Genomic DNA, 24,830 nt, shown 5'->3' with positions numbered 1-24,830 from the left:
TTGCTGCTTCAGAAAACATGGGACTACATGTTTGTGGGTAGCCCCTCAGTTTCAGTAGCAGCCCCAGCAGTTAAACCAGTTGTACATTCACTTTGTCTGAACACAGAGAATCCCTCAGTTGGGGAGTTTATCAAAAATTACAAACTAGGAAAGTACAAGACATGAGAACAAGAGAACATTGCAATATTTTGATAAAGATGTGGAAGTGCCAACAAACGTTTTTTGCCTTGATCAGCCAGTTCCTTTACAAGCAAAGATGAAAAGTAGCTCAACATCAAGCATTTACAAAGGCTTGCTATTACCTGTTAAGCAAGGCTGAATCAGGCCAAATGTAAATACTAACTCATGCAAAATTTATTCGACTCTAGGACAGCTAGCAGAAGCCATTCCTTATCCCACCTAATCTCCAACCATTGATCTTTCCATGCCACACCTCTATCAGCCTAGAGCCAACCTCTATCTCACCATGCATGCCCCTGCTATTGCCTACTCCAGCCCTTGGCAAACACATTACCGTCTCCTATGACTAGTGTTGCTGTGGCTGGAGATGCCTGTTTGAGCCTATCACATCAGCATTCCTTCCTAGCACTAATATTGCTGTCGTAATATGGAGCCTTCAGCCATCAAAGTATAGTACTTATATTTCTGTCATCAAAGTATATTGCTGTCGTAATATGGAGCTCATCCATTCTTCATGGCCCTAATTATACCCCACTTATTTCACCCTTACATAGTATCAAAGTATAGTACTTATATTTGAGATAGTGTGAAGCATTTGGGATGTTCATTCCATGAGAACTCACCACTCCATCTTTTATCCACCATGGAGTTCACATTCTTCCTCATCATCTTAGCCCATCAAAGTATCCACATATTCCTCCATCTTCAGCACACCATGTCATCAACGTCAATCCGCCTAACACATTACTGAAGGGAGGTGTGTAAAGAAATGCTCAAGCGCAGATAGAGAAATGCAAAGTGTAGGACAAACATGGAGTATAATGTAGAACTCGAGATGAAGAGAAGCCAGAAGATGAATGAAGAATGAATACTGATATGATGAATATGCTAGAAAGGGGCCTCAAACCTCCGTGTCTGAAGGACCGGGGATTGGGTGAGCTGAGAGTGGTGTCAAAGTGCCAGAAGGGTGTGTCGTACACAAGATGGGGTGAGCTGCAAGTGGTGTCAAAGACTCTGGGAGGGTGTGTTGTACTCAAGATAGATACCAAAACACAGTAGCACCAGTTGACCAAGCTGTGATTTTGATGTCGGATGATGACAGCAGCAGAATATACCAAAACACAGCACAACCAGTCCATCAAGCTGTGATTTTGATGTCGGATGATGATGGCAGCAGAAATTACAGGTCCAGCAGCTATAAAATGCAAACATGGCAGGCCATTGATGACATCAACATTCTGAGTGATGGCTGGAGTTAAGGTGACTGATGGGCGGCCTGCTGATCATGAAAATATATGATGTCGTCATTTGCACGGCAGCCTGTTAACAGCAAAATGCAGCTATAGGAGAGGCCCCAAACAGGTCAACTGCATGAAAAATGATGTTTCCAGGCTGTAGATGATGTTGCCAAGCTGTGGTGGCCTCTGATGAGCTCGTGGCAGCTGGGACAAGTTGTGAAAAGTGAGAGAGTGCACTGCGGAAGAGGGAATACGAACACGGAGGGAGAGAGAGAGAGAAAGCAGAAAATAAGGAAGAGAAATCTGCACTGACTGAAATGAATGCTGAATACACTAAAATAGACTGATCAGTCCCTGCACGCAGCCCGAAGCGTCAGTGAGGGCACCAGATCAAGCTGATGATGATGGCAGCACCACCACGGGGGAGAAGGAGTGTCGGAATCTGCAAGAAGACAAGTGATCAAGTGGGGAGGGGGGCTGCCTATAAATAGGCAAAAGGACAAACCCTAACCCTAACCCTAAAATGGGCGCAAATCCTAAAAATGCCCTAAAATGGGCGCCCCACATCAGTGACCAAAAAAGTGGCCAGGCAGCCAATGGCTGCCCACTAAAAGAGGCCAAAAAGAAATACACATCCTAAGACAGCCAGTCAAGAGTGACTAGTCTCCCCCATCATAACATATGACAGACATGTCAGAGCTCCTAATGTCCTCGTCTGACTCAGACTGAGGCTCACAGGCAGGAGATGACAAGGCATGACAAACATGACTGCTAACACCCCCTCTCAGATCCTGGATGTGGCTGAAGGCCGAAGAGGAAATAGATCCTGGGGTGGCAAGAGGAATGCCAATGTCGATGAAGGCCGTCGATGGAGACTGCAGCTGAAGGAGCTCCTCACGATCCTGGGAATCCCCCTCTAAAACACTAGGGGCCAGGGAATCCACAGCCGCATCACCGAGAGCGTCCCCCTCTGAAAGGGATGGGGGGTACGAGGGAACCACCGGAGGAGAAGGTGGGGGATGGGAAGAAACCTGTGGAATAGAAGGTGCACAAGCGGGAACGGGTGTAGCAATAGACTACCTCGGAGGACCCTGCATCAAAGAAGGGGAATGGAGCCTGTAAAGCCCGCTCTCCTGCCAACCTGTAGATAAGACAACTCCTATAAAAGAATCCTCAATAACAACGGCATGCTCGGTGAAGATCACTCGTGTGCCAAGCCTCGTAAGGCCATAAACTGAGAGGAGGGGAAGGCCCAAATCCGGAACATGTAGGGCCTGTGAAAAGGAGCTCGAAGGTCGGTCGGTAAACAAAGGCAATGTGCCAACACCACTAATAGGCACCGATAAAATATCACCAACAGTGACTGAACCCTCTGATGGATGGAGATCCTGTAACAAATCACCTCTGGGAGTCATATGACTCGAAGCACCACTGTCCACTAACCAAGGTTGCGCAGAAGACACTGCAGCCACGGAAGAAGGATCCTCCTCCAAAGCATGGATATGAAGGAACACTGACTCATGGGTAACAGCTGGTGTAGAGGTAGAAGAAGGCTCCGATGTAGAGCCACCCTTCTCTCCCGAACGAAGGTGAGGGTACTTCTTCCAGCATTTCTCCTCGGGATGTGTCACTTTCCCACAGTGTGGGCACTTCGGCCTCTCTGAATCTGAGTCGGAGCCGGAAGAACTATCCTTCTTCTTAGCCTTTGACTTCTTCTTCTTCTTCTGTCCTCCCGAACCTGCAACAAAGGCTCTAGTGGAGTCGGATCCACTAGCACTGACCTCTCTGAGTCGCTCGTCATGCTCCAAGACAAGCGGGGATAGCTCCTCCCATAGAAGCTTCTCACAGGTCCTCGATGTAAGAAGGCTGGTGTAGAAGACATCAAACTGAGGCGATGGCAGCTGAGTCAAGAGAATCATGGCCATGTCTTCAGAAGATATCGTCCGACCGAGGGATGCAAGCTCATCCCTCATATCCTGTAATCTGTTGATGTGGTCCTTCATGGAAGAACTATCATCAATAGCGAGCATCCGCAACTTCTTTTCAAGAGATATCCGATGGGCAAACGTCTTCTGTTGATAGAGAGACGCGAGCTTTCTCCACACGTCTGCTGCAGTCTTCAACCTGTGAACATGAACAAGGACAGAATCCTGCAAACTCAGAAAGAAAAAAATCTGGCTCTAGAATTGAGCGGATCCCATAAGGCTGCACAATCCATAGATGTCCCATCTGCGGAATCCACCTTAGGCCGGGGAATAGGAACAGAAACAAGCTCCCAAAGATTGAAGGAGTCCAAGATACACTCCACCTTGCAGGACCATAGAGAAAAGTTGGAGCCATCCAACCGGTCCTCTTTGGGCAGCTGAGAAAGTACGGGTACCTGTACAGGGGTACCAAAGGCTGCATCTTCGGGCCACTGAAAGGGGCTCGCCGAGATACATGAATAGAAGGGGGACGGGAAAGAGGAATAGACCCCGGACGACAGTCCTCGTGATAGAAATCATGCCTCCGTTCAGATGAGTGTCGAGACAAAAGCTCGTCATCTAAATCATCAAAGCCCGTAAACTGATGAGAAGACATCTTCCAATCAACAAAACACCAAACACCAAAGAAAACTTTGCCGATGCCGAATAATGACCAGCAGTATGGTCACCAATCACCAAAACGCAGGCGAGGGAGGCCTACAGATACCTGGAGCTACAAAACGCAAGGTTGTCTGATGAATATCACCAAGATAGAAGCTGCCAGCACCAAAACGCAGCCTGGGAATAGGTCGCCAACAGGAAAAGAGCCGCCTGGAGATGGAACGACAGCCAGATCAGCAAAACGTAGACTGGAGGAGTGTCGCCCAGCTAGAGGACTGGCTGCCCTGACTGAAAACGCAAGCAGGAACTGGTTTGTGATGACGTGGCAGCCTCTGGAGGGGGGCGCCTGCAGCAAACGCAAGGCTGGTGACACGTGGCAGCTTCTGGAGGGGACGCCTGCAGCAAACGCAAGGATGGTGACCTCTTGGAAGGGCCACCTTGACTGTTGGGGATGAGGCCAACAGCAAACGCAAAGATTTGGGTGATCTCCCGCGTAAATCTCAGCTCCGTGTACTCTCCTTCAGCTCTGATACCATGTGAGAGTGCGCTACAGAAGAGGGAATACGAACACGGAGGGAGAGAGAGAGAGAGAGAGAGAAAGCAGAAAATAAGGAAGAGAAATCTGCATTGACTGAAATGAATGCTAAATACACTAAAATGGACTGATTAGTCCCTGCACGCAGCCCGAAGCGTCAGTGAGGGCACCAGATCAGGCTGATGATGATGGCAGCACCACCACGGGGGAGAAGGAGTGTCGGAATCTGCAAGAAGACAAGTGATCAAGTGGGGAGGGGGGCTGCCTATAAATAGGCAAAAGGACAAACCCTAACCCTAACCCTAAAATGGGCGCAAATCCTAAAAATGCCCTAAAATGGATACCCCACATCAGTGACCAAAAAAGTGGCCGAGCAGCCAGTGGCTGCCCACTAAAAGAGGCCAAAAAGAAATACACATCCTAAGACAGCCAGTCAAGAGTGACTAGTCTCCCCCATCATAACATATGACAGACATGTCAGAGCTCCTAATGTCCTCGTCTGACTCAGACTGAGGCTCACAGGCAGGAGATGACAAGGCATGACAAACATGACTGCTAACAAAAAAGTTGTGGGCAGCAAGCAATTGAGTGGCAGCAGTTGTGTAATCCACCAATCATGGCAATGTCCTCTAGGGGGGCAACAGCAAGTAGAAGATCATGATCAGCTGATAAATGAGTAGCAGCTCCTCCAAATGGGGCATAGTTGCCAAGGGTTTCTGAAACGTGAGGTATGAAACAGGTTTCATGCGAATTTCCTAAAAGCTAGAAATGGATTTCATTCGAGATGGAAAAGAACTATAAGACTTCATATACACATAGAGTGTGGCTCATGTAACGTAGCAAACACAAATTGATCATGATTCATGATTTTGTAGAATGTAAATGAAAATTCAACATAGCATGAACATTCACATTTATTGTGGTCCTATCCATGACCAACTTTGGCTTTAACTATAGAAAAAGCCATCAATATATACATACATCATAAACAACTACTCAAACAAAATTCCTATAATCAATGCAAATATCCATTCCATTGTGTAGAAAGAATCCATCATAAATGTTGATTACAAAAGTTCAGGCATATTTATTATGGTAGGGCTTTTTTGAAAGTTTGAAATAGGTGTTTCATATGTTTATGAAACGTCGGGCGGAGTATGAAACAAGCTTCCTAGCCTTATGAAACAGTTTCTTGGCAACTATGGGATGGGGTATGGGAAGCAGTGTGAGGGTAATAGGCTGATGGCTGAAGGTTGGATGTGAGAATGACCAGGGATGAAAGGATGCACTAGGAACTAATTCTACATGTACAAAGAATTTTGGTGCATTTTCCCTATGCTTCAAGAATAAAGCTATTTATTTTTTGTCATCAGCATTAAATGCTTTTAGGACTCTTTCAAGGAGAACTAATCAATGCCTCAACTCCCCCTCTCAAGCCCAAAAAGATAAGTGTTCACAACCTCCGCAAGTTTGCACAAACTATGGACACCTTGGGCAAGCTGCATTTTGGTTTCCAACCTACCACCCTTCCACTTTCAGCGTCATCTCTTCTCCAACTAGTGGCTATAGTACTCCAGATCCATCCCCAATGGACGTCGCTCTCCAACCACTCCCTCAACCCACTTCCACAAGAGTCATCAATCGTTTGGACAAATCTACCTTGGAGCATCTTGTACACTCTTTCCTTCATTTACAGCATTCATTTAATGACTTCAAAGTTCTCTTTCTTCTCTATTTGTGTTTTTGCTTTTGCATTTTGCATTTTTGCGTTTGTGTTTGAGTTCTCTGTGTTTCAATCATGTTCAAACACCCCATGTTTTCTTTTGCAAACCCTAGCATATCTCCACACTGGTATCAGACTCGGTGCTCTTCTAAAGAGTACCCTAAGGCTATCATGGATTGCACGCAATGAGACCAAGATATTCTATCTCCGTAGAGAGTTCGCCAATGTGACCATGGATGAAGGTGATAGCGTGACAGAGCACCTTACTCACATACACGATTTGCGTGAGCAGCTACTCAATGTTGATGAGGTCATTCAGGATGTTGTCTTTGAGGGGGGAGCAGTAGCCCCTTACATTTGTGGAGTTGAAAGGCCTCTTGCTGTAAGAGGATCAGACTTGGAAGAATCTGGCATTGCGTTCAGGTGATGTGGCTATGCTTTTCAAGTTCAGAGGCAAAGGAAAAGTCAAGCAAAATGTAAAAAATCAACAAAAGGGTAATGTTGGACAGTCATCAAATAAGGTTGTCCAAGACACAAAAAATACTAAAAAGAAGGAGGAAATGCCATTATTGCAAGAAGCCCGGTCACTATATCGATGAATGCAGAAAGAGATTGGCCAAAGAGAAGAAAAAGAACTCCGGTTTGGCTGTCCAAGAACCATCAGCCAACAAATCTACTGATGATGATACTTCAACCAACTTTGTAGAGGAGGACTATGCATTTCTTACATGCAGTTATGATTCTTCAATGGCTGATTCAGCATTTAATGCTACTGAAACGTAGCAAACATGGTATTTTGACAGTGGGACATCAAAGCACATCACTTCCAAGAAGTGTTTGTTTACCTTTTTGCATTCAGCCCCTACTGGAAAGCATGCTACATGTGTGAACAACAGTAGTTATGATGTATGTGGCATTGGAACAGTTACTATTACTGTTGCAGATGGTTGTGATTTCATGCTTCTAGATGTCTTGTTTGTACCCGGCATCACAAAGAACTTGTTGTCTATTTGTGCTTATAATAAGCATGGCTTGTAGGTCATCTTTGAGGATGACAAATGCATTGTTAGAGACAGAGAGATGGATTATGCACTTAGGCAGTCTGGCACCTTGCATAAGGGTCTATTTTTGTTGGATACATATGATAGACAGTCTCATGATGCTTTAGCAGTCACTACTCTTTCGCCCGCTATGCAAAATGCGGAGCTATGGCATGCCCGCTATGGACACATGAGCTTTGGGAGTTTGATGACCCTTCAGAGGTGTCATAGATGCCTTGCCTCCAGTGGAGACTCCACCTCCTCATGCATGCGAGGGATGTATTTTGGGCAAGATGTATAGGTTTGCCTTCAAAAAGGATGGTATAGTGCGTGCTGTCCGAAAAATGCAGCTTATTCACTCTGATGTTTGTGGTCCCATGAGGACGCGTGCACTTGAAGGTCATCAGTACTTTGTTACATTTATTGATGACTACTCTTAGTATACATGGGTGTATGGGGTGAAGGCAAAATCCGATGTATTCATGCATTTCAAACATCTTGTTGCAAAGCTTGAAGTTGAAATTGACTTAAAAGTGCAGACACTTTGCACAGATAGAGGGGGGGAGTACATGTCTCGTGCTTTTGAGACATATTTGCTTGATCATGGCATTACGCATCAAGCCACTATTAGAATGACTCCTCAGCAAAATGATGTTGCTGAAAGGAAGAATCGGACTCTTATGGAGATGACTCATTGTATGCTAAAAAGCAAGGGGCTACCTCATAAATTTTGGCTAGAAGGCCTTTATTGTGCAAAGCATGTGTTGAATCATGCACCCACTAAGGCACTGAAGACGATCACAGCGTTCGAAGCTTGGCATGGCCAGAAACCCAAAGTAGACTACTTTCGGGTGTTTCGTTGCATGGCCTATGCACATGTTCCGAAAGAGCTTTGTGGAAAGCTTGATGACAAGGCTGTAAAATGCATATTTATTGGCTACAGTTCGGAGAGCAAGGGCTATCACTTGTATGAACCATGCACAAAGAAAGTCTTTGTTAGTAGGGATGTCCTATTTGCTGAAAATGCTGCATTTTCACATGATGAGTTTCAAATGCCAGCCACCCATGACATTGGTGATGTCTTTGAGGGTGTTTTGCCACTTACTTTGGAGTCTGTGCCTGCTGTAAATGGTAGGAGAGACTTAATACAGCAAGCTGTTGCTGCACCATATGCTCCCGAACAGTAGGGTATCGATAATGGTTTGCCACATGCAGTGAAAGAAGCAGTACAGCATGAAAGGGCTGCTGTAAATGCAGCCAAAACAGTCCGAAGATGGCTGTTATAGACTCTCCAGGAGAGTAAAATGGATGCTCCTATACCTCAACGCACTAGAAGGGCTGCCAGAAATGCAGCAAATGATGGAGGGGGGGCACATTTGATTGATTTTACAAAAGTAGATGATTGTGATGAGCATGTGTTTATGACATAAGCTCACTATTGGATGATGATGAGCCTACTTCCTTGGACAAAGCTTAGCAAGATGTACATTTGATGCAAGCCATGTAGGATGAGTTATACTCCATTGCCACTAACTCTACATGGGATCTTGTGGATTTACCACCTGGCAAGAAGGCCATTGGCACAAAATGGGTTTTTAAACTCAAATGCAAGGCTGAAAGTACAATTGACAGGTACAAAGCACGGTTGGTAGCAAAAGGCTATGCACAGAAGAAGAGCATAGATTATGAAGAAACTCTTGCTTCTACATCTCGTATGAGTACGGTGAGATGTGTGATTGCTATGGCTGGAAATTATGGCTGGAAAGTACATCAGTTGGACATTAAGACAACATTCTTGAATGGGGATTTGCATGAGGATGTTTATGTGTCACAACCTCCAGAGTTTGTGGTTAAGGGGAAAGAGCACATGGTATGCAAGCTGCATAAAGCTCTTTATGGTCTCAAACAGGCTCCTCGTGCATGGTACTCCAAAATTGATGCTTATTTGTCTAGCAAAGGGTTCAAAAATAGTCCAACTGCTCCCACTCTATACATTAAGAATACAGAAGAAAAAATTGCAGATTTTAAGGTTGAATTAAAACATGCATTTGCTATGTCAGATATGGGTTGCCTACACTATTATTTGGGGATTCAATTCACCCAAAATCAGCATGGTATCATCATGTCACAGTCACAATATGTGGATAAGCTATTATATAGGTTTAATATGCAAGATTACAAACCTATGTGCACTCCTATGGAGCCAAGCTTAAAGCTGTCTATGCATGATGGTGAAGAGATGTCTAATGTTGCAATTTACAGCTAGGCTGTTGGCTGTCTTATTTATCTTTGCAACACACACCCTAACATTCATTATGCAACATCTCAGGTGAACAGGTATATGCATAGCCCACGGACCATACATTGACAAGCTGTTAAGCGAATCTTTAGATATTTGCAAGGTAGTCAGTCACATGCATTATTATTTCCTAGGAGAGGAAACTTGCTCTTACAAGCTTACAGTGATTCAGATTGAGCTGGTGATGTAGACACTAGGCAATCTACTAGTGGACATTGTTTCTTTCTAGGCCGTTCATGCATTTCATGGCTAAGTAAGAACAGCCTATAGTGGCTACCTCGTCTTGTGAGGTTGAGTATAGGGCACTCTTCACAGCAACAATGGAATGTGTATGGTTGCGTAGATTGTTGGCTGATGTACATTTACCATTGGAGGGTCCTACACCCATTCTTTTTGATAGTCAGAGTGCTATTGTAGTAGCATGAAATCTTGTGTTTCATGCTCGCACGAAACACATAGAGGTGCATTACCATTATGTTAGAGAGAGATGCTATGCAAGAGAGATTAGCTTGATGTATATACCCACACAGAAAAATGTTGCAGACATTTTCACCAAGGCACTACCATGCAAGAAGTTTGAGGCTTTTCGAAAGTCCTTAAACTTGTTACCCTTTGGTGATTGATCATCCTTGTACTTTATCACATTGGCACTACAGGGGGGTGTTAGAATTTGTCGATTCTATAGGCAGCACTCAATGTAATTTGTGTGGTGTGGACACTTATTAAAGTGTCAATGTAAGGTGTGTACACCTAGTGTCTTAGAAACTTAAAGTAGTGACATTAGGTTCTAGAGTAAAATAAACCTAACTCTAGTTAGTTGGTGCAAGGTTGGTTAGGTTAACCCTTGACCTAAACATAAGTTGTACTTTCACTCTTTCATTCTAGCAAGTACACTCTTCTCTTTTTGCTTCAACTCACTCTCTTGCTGTCATTGTCTCTTCTCTTTCTCTCCATAGCTGGTTGCCATGTTCCAACACTTCGTTTGTGACTCCTCTGCCTCCTTCCCCTACTATCTTATCTCCCTCTCTCTCTCCCCTTCAACCTTGATGGCTCCTTCTTCTACCTCATCTTTGAGTATTCCTACTCCAAACCCACCCCCTTAGGTTTCTTCTGAGGGCATTGAGCCGTCAAAAGGGGAGTCTTCCTATTCGGATGAGGGGGATTTTCCTTCACCTAGTGAGGTAGGTGCTTTATGAGTACTGAGGGTACTCGGTCTCCTTCGTAGTAGCAAGATGAGCCTATCACCTTTCCATGGTGGTATTAACAGCTTATGCAAGATTTAGGCATTTTTCATTTTCTTGCTAACCTATAGGCCCACATAGATCAACCATATTGCAAGCTCAACGAGATAGTTCACTTTATGTGAACTACATCCTTGTGTCACAAATTCTTCAGGATCGTGAGTCTACTATAGTTGATGAGGCTCTCATAGAAGATATTTGGTGTCATGCTATGCAGAAGGAACCCGATTCTATCGAGCAAAACCAGACTTGGGATTTGGTTTTGCATCCAAAGAAGTGGAAGGCGATTGGTGTGAAGTTGGTCTTTAAGACCAAGTATCTTGTAGATGGATCCTTGAACAAGCATAAGGCACCGCTTGTTGCCAAGGGATTTTCCTAGCAACAAGTAGGGTTGGATTATAGAGATTTTCACACCTATAGCTCTATTCAAGCCATCTAAGCTCTTGCAACTCATCACCATTGGTTTGCTTTTTAGATGGACGTAAAGTCTATGTTTCTAAATGGCATCTTGGAGGAGGAGATTTAGAGGAGTCTAAATGTGAAGTGAAAGTGGGAGGGAAGGATATGAAATGAGAAGAAATGAAAGAGAAGATAAAGGATTAGTTTGTGGAACATCTCTAATCATAGAGTTTTCTTCAAATCCATGTTGGTACTAAACTGGTTCTCCTAGTCGACTTACAATCAGCAGTCCCTGGATAATTACAATAGTATAGACATAATTAGGATCACACAAACATGTATTGTATGAATCTGCCACTAGACTTGATTGTAAATAATTTGAACTTTTGGTTGTGTCCCAATGGATAGACTTTCTTAAACTGAGAGATAATCAGTCTCATCAACAGAGGTGCCTAAATGAGATGCACCTTGTGAAGGAATATGGGGCAAATAAGAGTTGGGCCTCAATGATATCGCTAAAAGAAAGGTTAGTAGATGGAGCACTATGCTCCAATTCAAGACCATAATGCCTCAACATAACCTCCATTGTAGTTGTCTGAGAATTATAGAATCTGAAAATGGAGTTGTTTAAGTCATCCTGAATTAGCATGTGACATATAGAGCAGCATCAATACCAACACCAATAGCACCAGCAACCTGTCCTCAAGCATTACACTAAGATGTCTGAGGTGCAAGACCTCTTGGTCGCTGCAAATCACCTGTAACATAGTCCCACAAGACCTTCGCCACAAGAAGGTTACCGATCATAAAACTCCACAGTGGGTAGTTTGAGCCATCAAGTTTGTCCTCTTGAGTGAGGACACCAAGGATGTTGCTCTGATCATTATTCCCCTAACAAGCCATGCTATCAATGATAGACAAAAATCTGCAACCAAATACTTCAATGCTAAAGTATAGAGTATACTCCTCAGAGTACCAAAATCCCCCACGAGATAAAGAAACAAGTACCAAACTGTCACTCAAATGCCAAGTGTGTACAATGCCACCCAAATCAGCACTCAGCCAGTAAATTACTGCACTATACTGTTGTACCACACCCGTCTCGAAATGTGTGCCCACAAAAGTACAAAATACAAAAACTTAATGCTGATTCTTACCAAAATTTATTGAATTTTTCCAAAATTCTATGCCCAATCTGACTATAACAGCAATTAAATGCTATTTATTGCTTGTTGCTTACATTGGAGTGCGTGTCAAGCAAAAGCCCCAAATTTCTTTCTAAAATTTCAAAGAAATCAAAGAAATTTGTACCTTATAGCTGGAATTTCTGCAGAAATATCACCTCGAGATGCGTGTCAACACTGGACAACAATTGAAATCTGCTCGTGATGCGTGCCGGATCCAAAAAAACTAAAAAGCCCCAAATTTTCTTGAGCCAATGTGGAAGAAATTGCACAATGTCTATGAGTTTGGTAACAATATGTGCAAAGGGCCTCCAATCGGACCAAAGCCCCAAATTTTTGGGTAGCACGAGCTGAGATTTGAGAAGAGATGGCTGAAATAAACTGGAAATTCCAGAAATTTTGAGAAAACCCCAAATCTGAAAATTAGGGTTTCTGCACTTTTTAGGGTTTGCAGAAATTGGCGGGCAGGACTGAGAAATTGGCGGGTAGAGCTGAGAATATGGCGGGCAGAGCTGAAAACAGCAGCAGCTCTTCCAAAACAGCATCTCCTTGGGCTCCATGCAGGGCTGCGTGTGGGACTACGTGCAGGGCTGCGCGCAGGCTGAAAACAACAAGTCTAGAGCAGATGACTGAGCTGGACAGATCTGGAGCAAATGGATAGATTTGGAGCTGATGGCTGAACTGGACAGATCTGGAGTAGACAAGAGACGGCTCAACTACAGCTCCTCCTCCACTTCAGCAGCACCTCACAACAGTTGAAAACTCTTCCTCAAGCTGAGAACCAAGCTGGCAACAGTAGGACCTTGGGCGGGATGGCACCAGCTGACGATGGCTGAACGGAATCCGCGCATACGAGCTGCTCTAATACCAAATGCTGGAAAATGGCAGCCAGCTATGGAGAGAGAGAGAGAGGAGAGACAATCACAGCAAGAGAGTGAGCTAAAGCAAAAAGAGAAGAGTGTACCTGCTACAATGAAAGATAGAGTGAAAGTACAACTTATGTTTAGGTCAAGGGTTGACCTAACCAACCTTCCACCAACTAACTAGAGTTAGGTTTATTTTACTCTAAAGCCTAGTGTCACTACTTTAAGTTTCTAAGACACTAGGTGTACACACCTTACATTGACACTTTAATAAGTGTCCACACCACACAAATTACATTGGGCACTGCCCATAGAATCGGCAAATTCTAACATGAAGAAGGGGTGCAAATGGAAAACCTAGAAGGAAGGGGAGGTGTTGATGGGGGGGAGGGATCTGAAGTTAGTCGATGACGAAGAACCATCAATTGGATCTTCGAAGGCCAGAGCCTCATCCAAGATCACATCCTTGCTCACCTCGATCTTTCTTTTCATTGGATCGTAGAGCCCATAACCCTTCATGGTTGTGCTCTAGCCCACAAAGATAAGCTTCAACGACTTGGGATAGAGCTTGCTCCCTCTTTTCTTCTTCTCCACATAGATATATGCATCACACCCAAAGATGCAAAAGTAAGTTATGAAAGGCTTCTTCCCAAAGAAAGCCTCATAGGGAGTCATATTTTGCAATGCTGAAGTAGGGGACCCATTGCGAATATGAACCGTCATAGCCACTGCCTCACCCCAAAGGAAATGAAATAAATCGCTCCTATTCACACACAGTGCCCCTATCAAGCACAAATTTTGGGAATTTAACATTAGACCTCAATTTCCCCCAAATTTCTTTAAGAATTTTAGGGCTTTTACTTGAAAATTTCAAATCTCAACAAAAATTTGAGAGTTTTACATTTGGTGCAAGGGATTTTTAGGTATAAGCTCAAATTTCACCAATTAAATTTGGGGCTTTGGTGAAATCTCTCCAAATTCATCAACATTGAGGCCAATTACATCTTCTACATTGAGATTCGCACACATTTGAGCCTTTCTAGCTACAAATTCTTCATCAATGCCATCAATTTTTCAAAAAATTGTGAGTTTTTTATATTTTCTTTTTGTGTTGCACCTGCATGTGTACTTTGGACAGTGGTTAGTTACCAAAAAACCAAAAATTTCAGCAAGCAATGGCAGAGCCAAATGATTTTCTCAACATGTTTAGAAACTCAAACAAATTGGATGGCACTAACTATCCCATGCAAGCATACATGATGAAGCGTATTCTTGTTGCCAAGTAGCTTTGGGGCTATATATGTGGTTCAAAAGTTAGGCTTGCAAGCCTGGCTACACAGAATGCTACATGTTCTTCTAACTCATCCACTATCACCAATAGATCTTCCACTTCAGCTCCTCTTGCATCTCCCACATAAGATTAGTTAAGATGGGATGGATGCGATGCCCAAGCTCATGCTTTGATTGTACTCTCGTTCAAGAGACAAGTTATCCCGCATATTTGGTCGTGCACAACGGACAAGGATGCTTACGATAAGCTTGCTTCATTATATCAAGTGCGCAATGAGGCTTGCATAGCCTATTTGTGTAAGTAGCTTGCAATGGATCACATAATAGAGAGTGATTCTGTGGATGCAGACATTACATGTCAAGGATAGAGCAACTTGCTACTATTGATGAAATAATTCCCAATGCCTCCCTTGCTATGAGTATGTAGAGTCCACGCTCTTGTACCTATCCAAAGAGTAGAGCCTGCAAATGAATCCTCCACTGTAATTGCATCCTGGGTAAAGATGACTCGGGTACTTAGCTGTGTAAGACTGTAAATACATAGAAGGTTAAAGCCCAAATCTAGTACATAGAGGACTTTGGCCAAAGAAAAATGCCTATTTGACAACAAGGGAATGGTCTCCACTCCACGCACAAGGACTAAAGAGTTGTCACCTATGGTAACAGGTCCCCCTTTGGATCACGTATCCTAAAGCCAATCCTGGTAGAAAGTCATGTGGGAAGAGGCCCCACTGGCCACAAGCCAAGGCTCCTTCTCAAAAGAAGAAGTAAGAGCCATATCCTCCACCTCAAACAAGTGTACAAAGACAGACTTGGTGGTAGTGAGTGTAGTTTTCGAATCCTCGGACCCCTCCTTAGGCTTTAAATGGGGATACTTCTGCCAACAATTCTCCTCAAGATGAGTGTCCTTCCCATAGTGTGGACACTTGGGCTTCATTTTCTTCTCATCCTTGGAATCATCCTTCTTGTCCTCCTATTTCTTAGCCTCTGGCTTCCTCTTCTTTCCCTCCCCCAGATATTGTAGTAAAAGCCTTCGTGGAGCTAGATCCACCAGTCCCCCACCTCTCTGGGCATGGTATGAGAAGATACATGCATACTTGATTGCTCTTGGCTTCAGTAATTCACATGCTAAAAGCACACTTTATGTCCGCAAAGATGGGGATAGCCACTTGATTCTCATTCTTTACATTGATGACATGCTGTTGATGATTGACCTCATGAGACACATATTTTTAGCCTTATAAGCTATATTGCAGCATGCATTTGATGCAACATATCTTGGCCACTTGCACTACTATCTTGGCACAAAGTTTACTGCAATTGAGGGGAGCATAATTTTGCAACATTCTAAGTATATTGGGTAGCTTCTTAAGCATTTTTAGATGCAAGACTGCAAGCCTATCTCTACTTCCCTTGAGACACACCACAAGTTTACACTTGAGGATGTAGGAGAACCATTTCATGCTTCTTTCTATCAGCAAGTTGTTGGTTGTTTATTGTACTTGTGTAATGCACAACCGGATATTCAATTTGGGGTCTCTCAGTTGGCACACTTTATGCACAACCTTGATACGACACATTGGCAAGCAGTTAAATGTATCTTTCATTATCTCAAAGGCGCTCAAACATTGGGCCCTTTTTATCTTGAAAGAACTACTCTTTGTTTGCATACATTCACTGACAATTGATAGCGCTGGTTGGTTTGACACAAGGATATCCACTAGTGGCAATTGTTTCATGGTTGGTGATTCATGCATTTCTTGGCTAAGCAAGAAGCAGTCTACAATGGCCACATCTAGCTCTGAAGTACAGGGCAACATTTACAGCTACATTGGAATGTGCATGGCTCAAATGTCTTTTCGTTGATCTTAGTGCGGGACATCAATCACCCACTCCTATCTATACTAACAATTAGAGTGCCATGGCAATTGTGAGGAATCCAGTTTTTCATCCTCGCACTAAGCACATTGAGGTGCATTATCATTATGTCAAAGAGAGGCTCCATGCAGGGGAGATTGATTTGTTTTATATCCCTACACAAGATGACTTCACAAATGTGTTTACGAAAGCTCTCTCTAGAGAGAAATTTGAACCTTCCACAAGGCTCTAGGCTTGATACCATCTGGGGATTGATCTGTCTATTCCCTATATTTGTTCACATCATTCACTCGAGGAAGGTTTGTTATACTTACCGTGTTCCTCCCAAGTTCTAGTGTGAACCCTCCCTTATGTACCGGCACTTTTTACCTTCTAGCTAGAGAAAGATTTTTTCCCCATGTGAACACCTGTCAATGGGTGTGATACTCAATACCTTAGCCATTGTACCATCACATCATTCTCACATAGTGAATGTGACCTTCCAGATGACTCCTCTCTTGTTGTTCACTTGTTTATTGTGAGTTTGTGTGTATGTGTGTGTGTGTGTGTGCGCGCGCGCTATTGAAACCTAACCTAACATCATCGGCGCCAGCCCAAGGGGTGAATCCGGTGGTGAAGCAATCTCCTCTTCCATTGATGAAGGAGTCTCAAGAGGCATAGGTTCCAAAGGCATTGGATCAGGTGCCCAACTATCACATGGGTCTCCAAGTATGGGACACTTAACATCCCCCCCCCCCCCCCCCCCCCGCCCCCTCCCCTTGTAGCTAGAAACTCCACGAACTAAACATCTCAACTCATGTATACCTCTTGTGAAAGGGGATCATAAAACATGTATCCCTAGGATTGTAAGCTATATACTAGAAATACTTGTTCTTTGGAAGCCAAACTTATCCCTCTGTTTCTTTGGGATGTAAACATAAGCATCACAAGAACACCTTGAAATAAGACACATCTGGGTTTTTTTCAAAGTAAGTCTCAAAAGGTGTCATACCGATCACTGAAGGTAGTGAGCCCTTGAGGTGGAAGCACAGAGCGGAAGTAAGAGCTATGGTGGAAGCAACAAGAGCAAGAGAAAGAGAGACATAAGATATGGGAACTCCAATAGTCACAATGTGTAACTAACCTTTCCTTTATTCAAATGTCACCGAAAGAATAAAGAACAAAACGATAGTAATGGGCGCTTGCTACCTATAGTGTATAGGTATGAGGATAACTAATACACAATGCGGATACTATCAATGCAACTAATACACAAGCAACTAGGCACGGGCGCCTTTACCCCCAACAACCTCCCACTTAGAGGCGAATGTGTCTCTAGTGAGGAGAGAACAAGAAAAAAGTGACAAACTACAAATGTACATAGGTACAACTAGATGAGAAAAGAGGTCATCTCATCCAACACCCATGAACTTCCTAAGGCAAAACACTCCGTTGAAAGACTTTTAGTAAGTAGATCTGTAAGATTTTGGTTAGTTGAGATCTTGACAAGCTCAATGATGAACTTGTCCTCAACGACCTCTATAATAAAGTGATAACGCACCACAATGTGCTTCGTCTTTGCATGCAAGACAGAATTCTTGAACTAAATAGCACTCATAGAATCCGAATGCAGTGTAGGGACCACATCAGTAATACCAAGGTTTGGCCTAACCAAAGAGCCTCCTTGCAAGCCTCAATGGCTGCAACATACTCTACCTCTATAGTAAATAGGATTGTGCAATTCTACACCCTAGACATCCAAGAAACAACACCTCCAGCAAAGGTGAAAACTAAGCCAAAGGTGGACTTCCTACTGTCTGCATGTCATGCATAATCAAAGTCAATGTACCCATGAGTCTTATATCCTGGCCACCATAACAGATGTACATAGCTACTATGCTCTTTAGGTACCTCATGATACCCTTGATGGCATCCCAATGTTGTCACCTAGGTGTATAGCATGCCACAACTCCCACGGCAAAAGCTATGTCAAGATGAGTGGCCATCATGGCATACATCAAACTACCCACTGCAGATGCATAAGGGATCTTGGCCGTCTCGGCCTTTTGCTCATCAAATAGGGACAATCGGTCTAACTAACCTTCACATGAGCAGGTAAAGGATACCCAATAGGCTTAACATCCAGTAGATGAAATTGCTCAAGGACCTTCTCAATGTACTCTTGTGACAAGTAAAAGAGTACCTTAGAGCGATCGCGCATAATGTGTATCCCAAGAATATGTGAGGCATGTCCCATGTCCTTTACCTCAAAGCTCTTCTTGAGTTGACCTTTCAAGTCATCCAACTCATCGTGAGCACTCCCAGCAATCAGCATAGTATCCACATAGAGGATCAAAATCATAAGACTACCATCATGAGCCTTCTTTGTGTATAAATATCGATCCATATCACTATAGGAATATCCCTATGAATGCATAAAAGCAATAAATTCATGGTACCATTCCCTAGGTGTCTGCTTATGGCCATAAAGGCTCTTTCTCAATCTGCACACTAGTTGGTCCTTGCCAAGTTTTTGCAAAGCCCTAAGGTTGCTCCATGTAGATCTCATCATGCAAATCCCCATGAAGAAAAGTCATATTGACATCCATCCGATAAAGATCCAAGTCAAGTTGAGCAACCAAAGCATATACCAAGCGCAGGGTAGTCATCTTCACAACAGGAGAAAAGACTTCATCAAAGTCCACGCCATGCTCTTGCTTGAAACCCTTAGCAACCAATCTAGCCTTGTATGCCTGCTTGGGGCGTCCAAGGGTACTTTTCAACTTGTACACCCACTTACATGGCAAAGCATGCTTTCCACTAAGCAAAGGAGCCAAATCCGATTGCATGCCCCTCTTCCAAGAGTGACTATCACCTCTATGTATGGCCTCATCATAAGTAAGAGGCTCACCAGCATCTGTCACCATAACATAATCCATAAAGGACGCAAAACGAACAGGCTATCATCTATCTCTAGTAGACCACCTCAAAACAAGTTGTAGGGCCTATACATCCGGTGGAGTATCAAGGACGTGGACCATTGGAGCATCAGCCATTGTTATAGGCTGTCAAGTTGGCTGTACAATAACAGAGGGCTCCTCTTGACATATCACCTTGCATACCTCAACAACATACTTAGGCTACTTATGCATTTTCTTGTCATGGACAACAACATCATGGCTACAATAACCTTCCAAGCCTGCAAATCCCATAGGCAATGGCCCATCTCACATGCATCTCCATAACCAAGAAAGATGCATTTCACAGACTTAGGATTCAACTTATTGCGCTTGTCCTTGGAAACATGGCAGAAAGCCTCACAACCAAAGATACGCAAATGAGCATATGAGGGACATTTTCCAGACCATACCTCCTTTGCAACAACCTGATAATCAAGAGCAGTACATAGGGACCAGTTAATCAAGTATATAGCAATGGTAACTGTCTCAACCCAATGAGCTTGTGGGTTGTCTTAACACTTTGAATCTTCAACCCGAGAGAGAGAGAGAGAGAGAGAGAGAGAGAGAGAGAGAGATTAGTGTGTGCACATTAGGCAATGGAGATGGGTGAATATGTGGTAGGAGTGTGACCCAAGCAAAAAGAAAAAACCGGAAAAAACGTCAATTTTTTGTCAACAGACCTGGAACGGCCGTTCCAAACAGGGAACGGCAGGGGGAACGGCAAGGAATGGCAAGGAACGGTAGGGAACGGCCTTGGGAACGGCAAGGAACGCTCCTTGGCCGTTTCACCTCCTTGGAGGGTTTGGAACGCGTTAGGCCATTCCTACAGGCCGGAACGGCCGTTCCCTGTTTCTATGATACAGGGTTATCATCCGTATATACCTTGACAAGCTCAATGCTCTTGTTGTCAAGTACATCCCTGATAAAATGATACTTCACTTGTATGTGCTTTGTCTTTGCATGAAAGACAGGATTTCGTGCTAGCACGATAGCACTCTGACTATCACAGTGGCGGATAGGAACCTTTGAAATGCCAAGCTCTCTCACCAAACATTGTCGGAGGGGTTTTTGTCAAAAGATTGTATCCACCGGGGATCAAAGATAGAAGGAAGTAGAGATAGGAGATGGAAGAGAAGAAAAAGAATAGACAAGAGGTAAACATGAAAAAGACTAAGCACAATGAATTGAATCAATATGTATTGATAGAATCTAGAATCCTTTGTCTGGCGCTACTCCGAAGCAATCTCCAGGCATTAGATCTCCTGGAGCTCCCTCGTAGACCAAAAACGTGGATCAAAATAACAGCTTTCTCTCTGCTGCTCGGAACCCAAATCTAATGGCTCCCTTGGCTTTGAAAGGAGGGTAAAACCTCAAGACACCTACTCAAGGATCTCCCTGACCACTCCTCCTTCCTCTTCCAGTTCAAAGTGCAGTTTTCAACTTGTCAACAGCAATCGTAACGTGCGTGATTTCGCCCAGCTTTCTTTTTTAGGAAAAATCCAATAACTGGCTGAAAAAACAACTTGCTTTTTGCATGCCATCCTAATCTAGAAGTTTTTTCTAGCTTTTTCGGATATTTACAATAAATAATAGGCTAAAATTATCCAAAAATCTAGTATTTTCGACCATCTATGCCACGAACACTAGCACTAATGACTTAAATCACATTGACTCTCTATATCAATAAAGAAGTCGGATGTTGATGCACTCTAGAGTTTTTCACATTGTGTCCGCATAGTGGCACGACAACGTGAAAGCCATAAAGCCTCCTTGCATTCCTCAGTGGCATCCACATACTCTACCTCTGTAGTAGACAATGCAACACACTTCTGCAACTTGGATATCCAAGAGACTGCTCCCCTTGTGAACGTGAACACATATCCTCAAGCAGAATTCCTGCAGTCAGGATGACCAACATAGTCTATATCCGTAAAGCCGACAACAGATAACTTTTGCTTCCCAAAGCAGATGCACAAGTCCTTTGTGCCCTTAAGGTATCTCATGATACCCTTCACTGCTTCCCAATGCTTTTAGTAGCAAGGATGTGAAGTGTACCTGCTAATCACTCCCACCTCAAATGCAATGTCAAGACGTGTAGCAATCATAGTATACATCAAGCTACAATAGCTGAAGCATAAGGAATCTTGGTCACCTCAACCTTTCCATCATCAGATGTAGGGCTATCAGTTGCACTAAGTTTCACATATAGAGGCAACGGTACACCAATGGCTTCCCTCCCCTCCATATTGAAACACTGCAAAATTTAGTAACATACTCCTGCTATGATAAATAGAGAAGACCCTACGATCTATCCTCGAGTATATGCATACCAAGAATATGATTGGCCTCACCAAGATCCTTCATATCAAAGCTATTGTAGGCTTTGTTTCAAGGAGTCCAAAGCATGAACATCCTTGCCTGCAATCAAAATATCATCCACATATAAAACCAAGAGAATAAGGCTATCATTTGCTACCTTCTTGGTGTCTAAGCAGTGATCAACTTGAGATCTATGAAATCCCTGAGATTGCATAAATGTATCAAATTTATGATACCATTCTCGTGGTGCTTGTTTCAGCCCACACAAAATCTTGTTGAGTTTACATACCATGTGCTCTTTTCTCTTTTAAAACAAAACACTCAGGCTATTGTGTATAGATCTCCTCATGCAGATCACCATATAAGAAAGTTGTTTTTACATCCATCTGTATGAGTTCCATATCTTCAGATGCAACCAAGCCCAAAATGGTTCGCAAAGTAGTCATTTTGACTACAAGAGAAAAAATGGCATCGAAATCAATTCCATATTCTTACTTATATCCTTTAGCAACCAGTTGTGCCTTATACCTTGGCAAAGAACCAAAAGTGACTTTCATTTTGTAAACCCATTTACATGGTAGCACTTTCTACCCTTTAGGCAAACGCACCAAATCCCAAGTGTCATTTTTCATGAGAGATTCCATCTCCGATAGCATAGCCTTATGCCATTTCTTGCTATCTTTTCTGTCCATTACTTCCTTGAAGCATGACAACTCACCACAATATGTCAAGATGACATAATCAGCCACATAATTGACACCAAGAACAAACCTATCTGGCTGTGTCTTTGCATATTCTGATTGACCTACGGACCCAATGATCAAGATTTGCCAGCTCTTCAGCCTGCAAATCTGTATTAGCAGCTTGTTGTTCTGCATGTTCAGCACGCTATACAGCTGGTTCTGGTTGTTCCAAAGGCATTTGTTCTTACTAAAATTATGGTACATCATGGGCAATATCTTGCTGATCATTTTCAATATCATTCCCTGCCTTTTCAGGGCCATTTACAACAGGTATTTGCTGCTGTCTAGCGGGCATCCTTTGTTGTCCTATCAGTATATCATCCCGGGGTACAACCCTTTTGACTTCCTCAATCTTTTCAAGTTGTTTGTGCATGCGATCTTCCTGAAAGATAACATCATTGTTGCATACAATTTTCCTTTTTTTGGGATCCCACAGCCTCTACCCCATTTCACCCTCATTACCATATCCTAAGAAAATACATTTATAAGACTTTGGCTCAAGTTTGTTACGTTCTTTCTTACAAAGTGCACAAATGCCTCACAACCAAACACTCTCAAGTGAGCATACGAAGATGGCTTACCCGACCATGCTTCTTGAGAGACTCCCCCCCCCCAAAAGACCTATTTGGTGACTAATTAATCAAGTGTACGGCTATTATAACAACCTCTGCCCAAAATCCATGAGGTAAAGCAACATGTGACAGCATTGTAGAGACCCTGTCTTGAATGGTCCTGTTCATATGCTCTACAACACCATTTGGGGGTGGATTGTGAGGGGCGGTGAGCTTCCTTTTAATCCCTTTGCTATCAAAAAGCCCTAAAAGGACTTGGACACATATTCCCCACCATTGTCACAATGAAGATACTTTAATGTCTTGTAGGTTTGATTTTCAGCAAGTGCCAGGAATTTTTTAAATTTATCCAAAGCCTCGTCTTTATGAAGGATTGAATAAACCCATACTTTGAGTATGGCATCATCAATAAAAGTAATGAAATACTTCTTTCCCCCTAGAGATAACCCTGGCATCTAGCATATATCAAAATGTACGAACTGTAAGGGTAAAGATTTTTTATGTGACATTTAAGCATGCTTACCTTAAATACAATGATCACATTGTTCAAAATCAGCATACCTCAAAGACGGCAAATAACCCAAACGAGAAAGCACTTTCATTCCAATTTGACTCATGTATCCCAACCGGCTATGCCACAAAGAGACACTTGGCTGCTCAGTTATGACGACTACATGGTCACGCACGCTAGACACATGCGAAGGATACAAAGTATCACTTTTGGAACCCTTGGCAACAATGCGAGAGCTCTTACAAATTTTCCATTTGCTATCCCCAAAGGTGGTGTGATAGCCTTCGTCATCTAGCTGCCCTGTGCTTATCAAGTTCTTCTTAAGCTAAGGTACATGCCTCACATTATGCAAAACAAACATGGAGCCATGCTGAAATTCCAATTTTACATTGCCAATACTTGCAATTTTACATACATAGTTATCCCCCAAGTGGACAACACCACATGCACTACCATTGTAGTTAGAAAACCACTCATGATATGATGTAACATGAAAAGATGCACCCGAAACAAGTATCCAAGTGTGCACGTCATCATCAGAATCTACAATCAATGCATATGCACTCAAAGAAGAAGCGAGAAGTACATCACCGTCACTATCATTCTCTTGAGTAACTACATTTACCTCCTTTATCTTCACACTACTTTTCTTTGCACGTTGGTTGTCCTTTTTCTCAGCCTTGTTGTCTTCAATGTTTTTGCTTTTGCCTTTCTCTTTCTACAAGTAAAAGAAATCTTGTTTGTAGTGCCATTTTTTGCCACAATGATGACACTCTACATTTTTGCCACCAGACTTGCTACGTGCTCTATTTTTAAAACTGCCCTTTTGCTGAAATCTGCCCTGGTGTGCAATGCATTAGAAGACTTGTTTGCTGAATTATTTTTGCATGTTGAGTTCTTCCATTAGCAAAGAACTCTCCACATCAAAACATAACAGCTGAGCATTTGAGTTACTGTTGTCCTGAAAGTATCCCAACTTTCCGGCAAAGTGCATAGCAGAAAGTAGCCTTGAACTCATCATCAATGTGGAAATCCAAAGCAATTAGCTGACTGAAAATTGAGTTGAGCTCGTTCAAATGTACAGACATGGCTGTCTTCCTTCATGCAAAGATCCATCAACATTTTCAGCCAATAAACCTTGCTGGCTGCACTTTTCTAAGCATATAATTCTTCAAGTCTTTGCCACATTGCATATACAGACAGCTTCTCAAAGTTAAAGAGCAAATTATCTGACACTGAGAGCTCTATGGTAGAGCGTGCAAGCTCATCCAAATCATCCCACTCTTCTTGT

At 43.1% G+C, this 24,830-nt stretch overlaps 1 protein-coding gene across 1 annotated transcript in view; it reads right to left on the bottom strand.

Annotated features, from left to right (window-relative positions):
• Positions 1-24,830, bottom strand: part of ARC6 (Chaperone DnaJ-domain superfamily protein) — an 80,131-nt gene that overhangs the window by 34,329 nt on the left and 20,972 nt on the right. The gene's annotated exons all lie outside the window — the stretch shown is intronic.

Source organism: Lygodium microphyllum, chromosome 23, assembly GCF_053477565.2.
Source record: "Lygodium microphyllum isolate KBCC chromosome 23, Lygodium_microphyllum_v1.1.10, whole genome shotgun sequence".
Taxonomy (NCBI): Eukaryota; Viridiplantae; Streptophyta; class Polypodiopsida; order Schizaeales; family Lygodiaceae; genus Lygodium; species Lygodium microphyllum.
The sequence above is the reverse complement of the archived record's forward strand: the minus strand, read 5'-3'. Positions and strand labels throughout refer to the sequence as shown.